The 9,984-nt window shown below is 36.5% G+C and overlaps 1 long non-coding RNA gene across 1 annotated transcript; it reads right to left on the reverse strand.

Annotated features, from left to right (window-relative positions):
* Nucleotides 1–4,255: 4,255 nt before the first annotated feature.
* Nucleotides 4,256–5,993, reverse strand: LOC109183058. The gene is made up of 3 exons (XR_002054480.1): nucleotides 5,803–5,993; nucleotides 5,230–5,366; nucleotides 4,256–4,744 (listed from the first exon to the last, which is right to left on the reverse strand). It is a non-coding gene; the product is annotated as an uncharacterized LOC109183058 (long non-coding RNA).
* Between the last annotated feature and the right edge of the window lie 3,991 nt (nucleotides 5,994–9,984).

Consider the following 9,984-nt stretch of genomic DNA (forward strand, 5'->3'; position numbering starts at 1 on the left):
CAGTCGGTGGACTGCGATCCTCTTATGGGGACTACGACCCTGTCGGTGGATCGTAGCGAATCAAGCCCTACACACCACTGAGGGAGTCAGTCGGTGGGCGAAGATCCTCTGAGGCTACGACCTTACACACCGCTGGCCCTTCACTCGGTGGATCGTAGCCAACCATAGCCCTACACACCGCCTGATCACTCATTCGGTGGGCTATGGTCTTCCTCAGGCTGGAGACCCTACACACCGCTGGCGGGTCCAGTCGGTGGACCATCTGCACACGAGGCCCGTGGGCTGTAGCCCAAGAAGTGAATCACTGACCGCAGCCAGGAAAATGAACCGCAGCTCATGTACAACCTTTGATCGCAACCAAACAGTGGACTGTAGCCCTATATAATATTTATATACCTGACCGATCGCAACCGGCCTGGTTAACAGTTAGTATGGTTCTCAACCCATCCAACTGCCCGTATAGCAAATTTGATCGCAACCAAATTGGGGAATCATGCATCACATAACACATCGTAGCACATAATAGCACATTGGGAATGTGAGACGTATAAATAAACTTACGTGTCATCATTCACATACTAGGAGTCGTCCTAAGGGGTTCATGCATTCTTCTCCAAGGCCAACGGGTCACCAATTCACTAGCATGCAATTCCTAAGACTCTTTTATCCTACGAATGTCACCCGAAACATCAAACTAGACTCAAGCACGACAAACGGGGTCCATTGAGACACCACGGGGAATGGGGAACATTAAACGGGGAAGCCGAGGACCCAGGATGGGTAACGGACTAGGGGGTAGCCGGTGGGTGGAGGGTTACCCGCCGGCTGCCCGCGGGTGATGAACTTCCGGGCAGCGGATGGCCGGCGGGCAAACATCTGCCCGCCGCCTGGCGGTAAATCTCGGGCAGCGGGTAGGTGGCGGGTACCCCTACCCCCACCTACCCTCCACTGACTCTTTAACTCAATAAACGTCCCGGGATCCTTTGTGGAACCCGAAACCATGCTTAGACACTTTTAAACGCAATTAACGACACCACATTGGCAATTAATGGATCGAAGGCAAGAATCATATTGAACACATCCTAACATGACTTCTAGACACGAAAAACACCCGAACATGCGAATTCCCACCCAAATATAAATCAAGAACATCACAATACAAATTCCCAAACCATCCTAGGGCCTAATCCCATCCAATTCACTAAAATCATATTTTATCTCTATCATCAAGAAATATCAAGATTTCATCATGAATCATCACATAAATATCAAGAACATCTTTTTATCATCAAGATCATCAAGATCACACATAAAATCATCGCATCAATCAATCAAGATTATATCACAAATATCATAAAGAAATTCATCAAGACACAAGTATATAGAGGGAGCCAAAGAAGGGGATCATAGCAAAGAAAATAGGTTTTGTTGAGACCTGAGTTACCTCTTAGCCTTAATTAATCCTCCCTTGGCTATTAAGGTTCTTCCCTAAGATTTCCATCCGTTTGATCTCCCTAGGCTTGGTGGTGGGGAGTCCCTTGGGAATTCTTGTGTGGTGATATCTATTGTGGTGTGACTTCTAGGTGCCTCCTATGTCCTTATATATATATATATCTAAGAGTTCTAATTAGGGTCTGAATGGTATGGGTTTACTAATTCTTTTCCTTATAGGACTAAGGGCTTGGTTTAGGGATAAGGGTCCATGGTCCATGGTGGACCATATTAATTAATTAAAGGGAATCCTAACCAAATTAAATCCTTTTTAATTATTATTAACGGGATTAATTAAATAATTAATTCGTGATTAAAGGCCGTAACACGGGGTGTTACACCTAACATCTGATTAAAAGAATGTTTGAGTAATTGTGTTATTTGCTTGTTTAGCCCTTGAATAGAAGATTTGTTGAGTTTATTGAAATTGCATGCATAAGGCAGTGTATTTCCAAATTTTACAGTATAAGAACATTTTTAACATATTCAAAGCTTAAGTGCAGTAATGGCTCAAAGTGAGGCCTAAGTTATTTTCAAAACCTTATATCTATTTTGAAAAATCTATATCTATATGTGCATTGGGAAGCATGCATGATAAATAAATTTCCAATATGAGAAAGAGAAGTTATATGAGATATATGTGCATTGAGAAGCTTGCATGATATCTAGATTACTAACATGAGAAAAAAGAAGTTGCATGTGATAAATATGCTATTATATAAAGTGAGGAAAATCTATGTTTTGGAGGCTCCCGTTAGGACTATGTCCTTTTGGATGAACAGAGAAAAGATTGGTAAAGTCACCAACAAAACAGAGAAAGAAAAAAGTTATGAAAAAGAAAAAGAAATGGTCATAGAGGATCGGCCGTTTATTTTTTGAAGTAACTTGGTCGATATTCCCGAGTTGCTAGGTTCGATACTAACCACTAGGCTTGGAATCCTAGTTAGGGGGTGTGCACACTGTAAGTACGTTACCTGATTCCACACAGTTATAAGAACCACGAGTATCGGTTCTGTGGATGAGATGAGTATTAGGCCGGCTAGATTCCCGAGCCCAGATAGCTCCATTCACGATTAGTGAAGTTCCTACGCCCCCCTCCCCCCCCCCCCCCCCCGCCCCCCACGGGTTTAAGAAAGAAAGAAAGAAAGAAGAGAAAAGTGAGTCAAGTGACTCAACAGAGATCCTCCACAGAAAAGTATTTTTTTTAAACAGTGAGAGTACAATTATATGTATTTATAGCATCATATCCTTATTCATATCATGTCATAGTATAAGTCTCATCTTGAGTATTTGAGAGTATAGTGTCATTCGTGGTGTAAGTATTAGCATGAAAGCATGACTTTACTTGTCAAGCATCAGTCATTTCATTATCTATCTTGAAAGTATCATCATGATTGTGAGAAGTGCATAGTAGAATATAGATGGTTTATATGTGTTTACAGTATGTGAATGTGCACAAGTATGAGTTATGAGTTAAAGCCTGTTTATATGAGATTATAGGCTGTTGAGCATATAGAAGTATACTAGTATATCGATTGAGATTCGTTGACTAAGTGTCTTGATTTCTTATCTTCATACTTGAGATTTGTGTATGATTGCAAAACGTTTTCTAACCTATATCTATAGTACTTTACAGGGTCGAGTGGCTTTATACTTAGCATTATTTGCTAACGAGTTTATTTTCTCCTATGTGCTTTTATAACCCCTTTCAGGTGGACCCAGTACTTGAGAGCGCACGTGATAGAGTAGTGCGTAGTACTAGCTTTGGTAGTCATTAGCTCAGTACCATTCTCCTGTAGTAGTTATTGTTTTGGGTTGTAGGTGGACCACTTGTTTTGATGGTGCATAGACACCGGGGGTTGTTCCCCTTGTTTTATGGTTTTGTTGAGCTTTGACTCTAGTTCTATAGTTTTTTGTTAGCCTGTGCAGTTACCGTGAGTGGGTTACTATGGCGGTGACTATCCTTTAGTTTATTGCTTTGGATTATTATCTTAGTTTACTTAATCTACCTTTGATTTATCATGTTTAAGATTGATTATATCGGGTTTTAGATTTTAGAAAAAGGGGGTGTCACATGTCTGATCTTTGAACGATGTCTAAGAATAAGTATAGACCCAATCTAACTTTGATACAATTTAAGAGACGACTATTGAACTAGATCTTGAACTACTGAATTGTTCCATAAATAAAAACAATCCGGGGGAGTAAAAGATATTTACTTTTGTAAAGTCTTTTTCTCAATGATCTATTTTATTAACAACCGGAATATGTGACTAGGACAATTCCTCCTATCTGAGCATTTAAACAAAGATGATAGTGCCTAATTTTTAACATAGTGTTGCCTGGAAGATAAACTAAGGGCACTAATTTTTATTTGTCACCCCTTAGCTTTGCCGAAGCCCTCGATTATGAATATTTGATTGAAAAAGATCCTAAAACCATAAGTCAATCCCTAAAGGATAGCTATGATCAACAAATTATTATAATCCCTCAATGCATAGAATGTATGATCCGAGCAATTAATTATCGGTCATCCAGAAAGTTAATTATCGAAGTTTACTTCTAGGATTTTACTTCCCTAATTTTACTTTTCAGATGTTACTTTTCAGATGGAGCATGAATCTGTTGTACTCTAGTAGAAATACATGACCAAAATCATATCAAATAATGTGAGTCTCATTGTCTTCTATTATAGTCACCAGGGACGGAGCCAGGATTTTTGTTGAGTGGGGGTGAAGAAGCAAAGACAACGTAAACTTAAAAATGTTCAAATACAAGGTTCAAATACAAAATATCAAATACGAATACAATTGTTAAAATCAAAATACATTATAAATTACCATACAAAGTTTATGATAAACTACGAGGTAATACTCCTCTACGCTCTCTCATATTTTGAAATCGCTGTAGAATTGCTTCATTTGAAACTTGATCAAAAATATCTTTTTCAACATACGGCACTAAGCAATCATGTAATAAATCATCACTCATCCGGTTGCGTAAAGATGTCTTGATTAACTTCATAGCAGAAATACATGATTTTTTGGTTGACAAGGACCCATTTGTAGATATCGTCTCCGCACAATATCTCTATCATTGATATGATATTCATATATATTTTTCCTTTTACTCGGATCAACTTCAAGTTCATCTATGTTAACTTCAATACGGGGCCTTGTACTTGACACTTCGCGACTACTTTGACTAGATGAATCCCCAAAAGTTGATTTTCTTTTGAAAAATTTTTCCATAACTGAACCAAGATTTAGAAAAATTAGAAAAAAGAACAAAATTAGAAAAATTATTATACATTCTTAGCTTAAGCAAGTCTCACTACCTCAGAAAATTAGAAAAATTAATCACTGCCTCACTAAGCAAGTCTAAAGGAATAAAAGCATTACCAATAACTCAATAAGGCATTAAGCATTAAGGATAAATTATGCAGATTCTCACTGCCTCACTTAGCAAGTTTAAAAGACATTAAGCACTACCCCAATAAGACATTAAGCATTAAGGATAAATTATGCAGATTCTCACTGCCTCACTTAGCAAGTCTAAAAGAATAAAAGCATTACCAATAACCAATAAGACATTAAGCATTAAAGATAAATTAATTATGCATTTTTAGCTTTCTACCATACTGCCCGCAAACTGCTCAAAGTCTCAAACTCACATTCATAAATCAATAATGGAAGAGGGGAAGTTGATGTCAAAGAAATTAGCAAGGAAGCACTTTACCGCAAGATTGCTGGTAACGCCTTTGACACTCTCTCAATCAATGGAATTAGATATGTAACACGGCCACACGCTTCTCGTACAGATTATGAAGACTTGTTATCTTGATTGGACTTCCATTTCCTCCGCCTTGGGAGCATCTAACACTATCAAAATAACTTCAATGAGTAATTGAGTACACAACTAAATGCAGAACCCAAAAGGGACTTGAACATGATCAGAGGGTCATAGTTTTTACAGCAAGGAAATTGAGAAAACAAAGGCAAACATTAAACAAATTTTAAAAAGCCAACTTTTCCCTTTCTCATGCTACAAGCCTACAACCAATAAAGAAATTAATATTTATAGAAAAATAATCATCTGGAGTCTGGACAGACTGTACGAACAAGTGAACAACCAATCAATACTCAAAGCCTCTAACTCACATTCATAAATCAATTTGGGAAGAATAAACCAATAAATCATGATTGATAATTCATAAACAAATTCATATATTCAAGTATTCAAGTATTCAACAAAGCACATACATTAAATTGATTAAAATAAAATTAGTAGAATTAGGGCAAAAATACAAACCTGATTACTGATTACGGAGAGGAGATGAGAGCCGCGGTTGCAGCTTGGCCGGACGCCGGTGTTCCTGCTGACCGGAGGCAGTGAGCCAGACGCCGGTAGTCAAGGACGGAGAAGCACTAAGCGTTTAAGCAATTGTTAGAGTCGGTAGTTGTGGTCTTGTGGAGAGCCAGAGAAGCGACGCGAAGAGCTGCTTTCGGCTGAGGAACTGGAAAATAAGCAAAATAAAAAAAATATATATATATATAATACAGCCCCAAAACGACGTCGTTTTGGGGCTGTATAATTTTTGGCAGTGGGGGCAGCTGTCCCCACTGCCCCCACGTTCCCTCCGTCCTTGATAGTCACATTGTATTCCAGTAGTAGTATATGACAAAATTATACTAAGTATTTTGAGTATCATTGATCTTTGTAAGATATCAAAACCTTAGTTTTTGTGGGAATATACTCTCTGAGTTCTAAACCTTCCTTACTTGACAATGTGTTTGGTTATTGGACTATTTTTCTAATAAGGTCTGGAAGACCTCAAACGAGGATTAATCTTTGGATGACTAATGACTCATTAATGAAGTCTTAAATTTTAATATTCAGTGTTATGATATTCCATCACAAATATTTTATGATCATGTCACAAAGAGATACATGACATTACTATTTTAAATGCCATCGGCTTGAAAGCTAGAAGCGAATCACACCATGCTAAACAAATAAATTTGTGAATATTTGATGATGATTTCTCATAAATTGAGAAAATGAATTTTAGAAAACTTGAACGATCTCACTATCTATGCACTTATTTGGTATTTAATCCCCACATGATTGTTGAGTGGGGTTATTATTTAATGTGTATGATTTCTCTATTTGGACATATATGATTGCATATTCTTTTGAGTACTTCATATGTTGCAATATCCTTTCAATTTTTAAAGACCCAAATTCTTTTAAATTATGACATGAGCAATGGGTCACTTTGGGCCAGTTATGATGAGTCAGATTTTATTAATCTTGTTGGTGACATCATATATATGTCAATTAGTAGCCTCTTTATTCACATGAATAATGTATGAAGCATATGTGTATGAGAATTTCTAGGTTATTTGTTTTAATTTTGGGGACATCCAATGTGACATACTCTAAATCTGACCTACTGCATATTGTGATTATTCCCCCATACATCTAGTACGTGCTAGAATTAAACATTTTTCAATCTGCGTTTTTACGATTAGTGTGTAGTCTATATTCATATGTCACCATCATGTGTATCTTTAGGGGCTATCTAATAAAACTTGGTATACTTGTTGGTTATAAACCTCCGTCCGTTGTCTAAATACCTAGAGACCATGATAGCGAATCAATAGATACACTAACTACATACTTTATGAAGATCAGTTCACGACATTAGTGGGAGATATGAGCCCAAATTTAATGAAATGCCGAGAAGTTCTATAAAATGAAAAAATCTTCATTATTTAAATTCACGTACTAGTTAGACTGAACTGGAAGTTCATTAGATCATCTATTTGTGACTTTAGCAAATTATATGCCAAATATATCTATTGATCATACTAATTATAAAAGAGTGACTAGGTCCCATATACCTTCCCCAACATGGACCGAATATATTTATTGATGCTCTTTCACACCAGAAGTGTATGGGATCTTTCAGTGTAAGAAATAAGAATCATAATACTAGATCTAGTAAAGAAACAATGTTACTCTTAGCTTGAAAATCTTAAAGAATTATATCTTGAAGATGTTCATCCAGAATGCGAAAAAAAAAAAACCTTAGTTAATTTATAGGTGCACCAAATAATCACAATATTGGGGATGTGGAATGATTAGATATAAATATGTCTAAAATCTGGTTGACATAGAAATTACAATGAACATATATATATATATATATATATATATATATATATATATATATATATATATATATATGTGTGTGTGTGTGTGTGTGTGTGTGTGTGTGTGTGTGTGTGTGTGTGTGTGTGTGTGTGTGTGTGTGTGTGAAATTTATAAAAATATCATAGTTGTCGACAACATAATTGCCTATATAATTGCTCATATTTTGGTATGGATCTGGAGCTAGGCACTAGAAGTGTCATGACTATTTAACATATATATAACAGAACAATTAAAGTGATGTGAGCTTAATTGTACATGTTTCTCATGTTAGTTTGAGTATATTTGTTGGGATTAAGTTCATTAAATTGTTACTTTAATTGCATATTCCCTTGTTTCATCATTCAGACACGGTTTACACTTGTTTTGAATATTTTATGGTGTTTGTTAGTGTTTTGGAACCATTGTAGATCAATTGCAAAAGCAAGGGAAGTTCTAAGACAAGTTTGGAGCCAAATCAAAGTCAAGTTGAAGCTAAGGAGGTGGCTAAAATGCTTCAAAGAGAGCTAAAAAGTGGTGTCTTCAATGGTCTTGATCACTTGGGCAAACTAAGGAGGTGGCTAAAATGCTTCGAAGTAAACATTTTCGCACAGATTGGCGACAATTCGTTTTTTGATCATATCTCACTCTAGAAATGTTCGATTTAGGAGATTCTTGCGCCATTGGAAAGAAGACTCAAAGGGCTACAAATCTTATGAATACCCGACTTGTGTTCCGAACTTCTCGACGTGTCAAAAATGGATTTGACACGTCAAAAAATTCCAGTAAGTTTTGCGAGGAAAAATAGACAAACTCGACACGTCGAGAATTCAGGGCATATTTTGGAATGTTTTGCACGGAAATTTCCTATTTCATCCTTCGCTTGATCCCCTCTATAAAAGCTCATCTTCCTCAACCCTAGACGACATATATGCTGTGTTTTGGAGACAAGAAAGAAGAGAATTGAGAGCTACAAGTTGTCTTGGGAAGCAAGAAGAAAAGCTAGGGAGATTATTTGGTTTATTATTCTACTTACTTTGATTATTTGTAAACTCTTTATTATTGTTGTGTATTGCATATTAGCCATGTGTAGCTAATTTACTTTAGAGATTCTTGGGTAAAAGTATTATGAACCTTTGTGCCTAGTTCTCACGGTCTTACACATATTATTATTTGGGTTTTATACTTGTGTTGCAATTGTGATTATATTGTTGCTGTTAATAATTTAGGGCCCGAATTACTTGATTGTTTCATAGATATCATTTATGTCACAACGGGAGTTAGGCATAATTGAGAGTACCCACAATTACACTTAACTGTTGCACCTTGGGAGAGGGCAATTATGTTAGGGAGTTTAATTCTTAGTTATTGCACATCGGGAGAAAGTAGTAGTTAGGAATTTATTGTGAATACTTGTTCTACATTGTTGTGTGTTTATATCGCGGGAACAAATATTCACTTAGGTTAGAGATTACGGGAGTAACTCTTTCCCATATTTGCATTCTCACACTTGTTTGAACCCAGATTTAATATTGCACATTAGAATGCCACTAGGTGCTTAAATACTTGAATCCCAGGAATCTCATTCTCTGTCTACTGTTTTCTCAGACCTACATATATACTTTGTTTTTAAATGAGTTTCACTCAATCATCCATGTCTTTCATTAGGATTAGCTTCACAAGAATAGATTAGTAGCTAGTGCTTGATACGCCCCACTTCCATGTGGATCGATAACTTGTTACTCCGAGTAATTATTTGTTTGAGAACTATACTGCAACCATAAAGCATAGCTCAACTCGCTAAAATAAATTCTCTTTATAACATGTACACCATATAATGTTAACCTTACAAATGAGTGTTTGTATGAAAAAGGAATAAGGATGACGAGGTGGTGTCATATAAAGTGATTTTTGTAGCCAAGGGTTTACGTAGAGATCTAAAATTGATTTTAATCAAATACAAATAATATGTGTTATTATGTGTTCATTAAAGAATTGCTAATGTAGTTATTTATTTGTTATTTTAGTCTATTTTGATGACTTAATCATTATTAAAACACATAAATAATTTGATGATATTAGCTCATGTCCAAAGACAGAGTTTTGAAATGAAAGACTTGGAAAACCCAAGTATCATCTCGACATGGAGATTGAGTATTTCCTGGAAGGAATTTCACTCACCAGTAGAGCCGTCAAAATAGGCTTAGCCCACCCCGCCCTGCGAAAAGGCCGGGGCGGGCTTTTATATTTTAGGCCCGTATTTTGGCGAGCTTGGCGGGGGCTCGCCAAGTTATATAT

Source organism: Ipomoea nil, unplaced genomic scaffold (genome assembly GCF_001879475.1).
Source record: "Ipomoea nil cultivar Tokyo-kokei standard unplaced genomic scaffold, Asagao_1.1 scaffold1096, whole genome shotgun sequence".
Taxonomy (NCBI): domain Eukaryota; kingdom Viridiplantae; phylum Streptophyta; class Magnoliopsida; order Solanales; family Convolvulaceae; genus Ipomoea; species Ipomoea nil.